Here is a 3,359-nt window from a genome sequence, read left to right on the forward strand (position 1 = left end):
AACAACAACAACAACAACAACAACAACAACAACAACAACAACAGCAACAACAACAACAGCAGCAGCAGCAGCATCAACTACAACAGCAGCAGCAGCAGCAACAACAACAACAACAACAACAACAAGAGCATCATCATCATCATCAGCAGCAGCAACAACAACAACAACAATGGTAATAATATTGTTATGCTTGTTATTATTACTATCATTATTATTAATCAATATTTTCCAAATGTATTTCTGTGCCAGCAAAAATGAAAACCAATAGAAAAATCTCAGTTACTCATAAAATCAATAACGATTCCTTCTGACTAAATATGTTTCTTTTTTCTTTCCTTTGCAAAAGAGCATCATAGGAAATTGAACTGTACTGTATATTACTGGTATACTTATTTCAGAATTAAAAGCATGAGTTAACCCGTCTGTAATTTGAACTCAGAATGAATGTGTATCATTTCAATAACAAAATAATGTACCCAGGCGCAGCAGTGGCTGTGTGGTGAGTAGCTTGCTTACCAACCACATGGTTCCGGGTTCAGTCCCACTGCGTGGCATCTTGGGCAAGTGTCTTCTACTATAGCCTCGGGCCGACCAAAGCCTTGTGAGTGGATTTGGTAGACGGAAACTGAAAGAAGCCCGTCGTATATATGTATATATATATATATGTGTGTGTGTCTGTGTGTCTGTGTTTGTCCCCCTAGCATTGCTTGACAACCGATGCTGGTGTGCTTATGTCTCCGTAACTTAGCGGTTCGGCAAAAGAGACTGATAGAATAAGTACTAGGCTTACAAAGAATAAGTCCCGGGGTCGATTTGCTTGACTAAAGGTGGTGCTCCAGCATGGCCGTAGTCAAATGACTGAAACAAGTAAAGAGAAAGAGAGTTTGTTGTTCTACTAGTGTGGCCAGTCTTTTGTCCATTTGTCTTTTAATCAAGAGGAAGGTCATGTCTTTTATAGGCCTCTGCATCTAGAGCAGCATGGGCAACCATTTTGAGAAATGGGTCATGTGAGACATGGCACATCATCAAGCACGCAGCACTACTAAAAAAAAAAAAAAAAAAAAATTCAAGGTAATGTCTTCATCATGTGTACCAGTCAGAAAATCCCACAGGCTGTAAGTTAGCCCATGACTAGACTTGAGACGGGGAGGAATCCTTAAACTATAGACTTGACCTGAAAGCTTGCAACAGATTGGACTCTGCTAAAGGCACTCAAAACGTCAAGCAGTGGTGTTCTACCATATGACGGATGAAGACTACTAGATAAGTAGACTATAGTAGGTATGGATTCAGAATGCAAGGAGCCTGAATAAATACTACAAAGCATCCAGTCCCATGCTCTTATAGTTCTATCAATCAACTGTCTGAATATATCTCATAAAAAAAAATGAAATGTAAAATTGACCCCACCAGGATTTTATCTCAGAGTGCCAAGTGTGAAAATAGATAGTATGGAGCTTTCTCTCTGAATAGTCTAATGACTACAAATGCTGTTTCATGAAACCTAAAAGAATGGAATAAGTTGGTGGTTTCAGCTCCAAAACAAAGAATTCAATATAAAATAAGTTCTATTTATCAAATTGATGGCAATAAACTTCATAATAGCTCAGGAGTTAAAGTACTGGTTGCTTAGTTATGAGATTGAACTCTTAGTATAACCATTGTACTGTGTCCTTGAGTAAAGCAGATCACTATTGCTTGTTTTAGTTTGCTTAACTGAAAAGAAAGAAGTTCCACTTGAGTGGTCAATTATTTTTATAACATCCAACTGCAAAAACGTATGCTCCAACATATATGTAAATATTCTAAGATGCAAAAATCATCCCATTCATAGAAGCAAAGCAAAAACAGAAAAGAAAAAGATATAACATACTAAAACAAAAATTGCTGCCACTGGACAATCATTTCAAGTTAGACAACATAAACTAAAATGATCATGTATTATCATGAAAAGTATTTAAGTTTTTGATTTCCAGTATTGATTTTCAAGCAAAGCCTAAGTAAATAGCTAATGTATTCAAGATGTATTAAACATGAGAATTCTAATATTCACAAGCAACTCATAAATTGCTCTCTGACTACAGAAGAATTTAATAATAATTGATAAAGATTCTATGTTATTTAAAAAAATACTTAAGACTCTATATCAAAGAGAAGACAGTTTCCTTTGAAATTGGAGATTCAATATTAGTGTTTTGAATAAATATATGATTTAAAGAAGTATTTAATGTTATTCAAAGGGCGGTCAAGTTGATATAGAGTTAAATACACAAGAATTGATGTTTACTGGTAACAAGTTTGGAGTTTGGTTTAATGGTTCAAATCCCACTTGAATTGGCTTTTCGCTTCATCCCAGTGGGATCGTTATCTTCCTTTTATCATACCACAAACCAAACTAGTGAATAGAGCCGTTACTTATTCCTAGATTATGTAGTATCGGCATGCCGAATGATTAATCTTTATCTGAATAAGTTTCACTGAATGACTTAGTGCCTATTTTCTCACTGAAGCATATACAATTTATTATATCACATATAATATAATATTTAATATATCACCACAGTTTCAGACTTCCATCCTTACCACATTTCTTAGCAATTACTCACCCATATCACTTAACCTACACAAATTGAAAGAAAATATCAAATCCATATGAATACATTCATACCTTTTGGAAAGCATTACTACACTTCCATTCCAGAAGGTTCATTTGTGTGTGTGTGTGTGTGTGTGTGTGTGTGTGTGTGTGTGTGTGTGTGTGTGTAAAGCTTACATATTATCCTCTGTTGCAAAAATATGAATACAAGTAACCCTTATGGCTATAAACTAACTGTTCTGTGTCTTTCCCACAGATAGAAAGAAACTGCAAGTTCAACATTCTCTCTTCCATCAAAACTTCCAGACATATCAAAGGAGAATGGAATGCTAATTAGATGCAACATGCCTTGACTGCCACTATGTGAGGAAGTGACATACATGCATACATATGTATGTATGTATGTATGTATGTATGTATGTATATATATGTATATATATATGTGTAAGTATATGTGTATATACATATATGTGTGTGTGTGTGTATATATATATATATATCTATATAAGGAGAGAGACAGAGAGAGAAATGGGAAGAGAACATTAGAGAGACTAAGTTATGCTTAAGTGTGTGTGTGTGTGTGTGTGTGTGTGCGTGATACAATAATTGTTAGTGATTACATTGAGTGGTGCAGGGAGGAAGGATGGGAGCAGGGACAGAACTTTGGAAAATGTTGCAGTGTATTGGTTTCAAATTTTGGCACAAGGCCTGCAGTTTTGGGGGAGGGGTCTAGTCGATTACATCAACCCCAGTGCTCTTCTGG

The sequence above is a fragment of the Octopus bimaculoides genome, chromosome 3 (assembly GCF_001194135.2).
Source record: "Octopus bimaculoides isolate UCB-OBI-ISO-001 chromosome 3, ASM119413v2, whole genome shotgun sequence".
NCBI classification, from domain to species: Eukaryota; Metazoa; Mollusca; class Cephalopoda; order Octopoda; family Octopodidae; genus Octopus; species Octopus bimaculoides.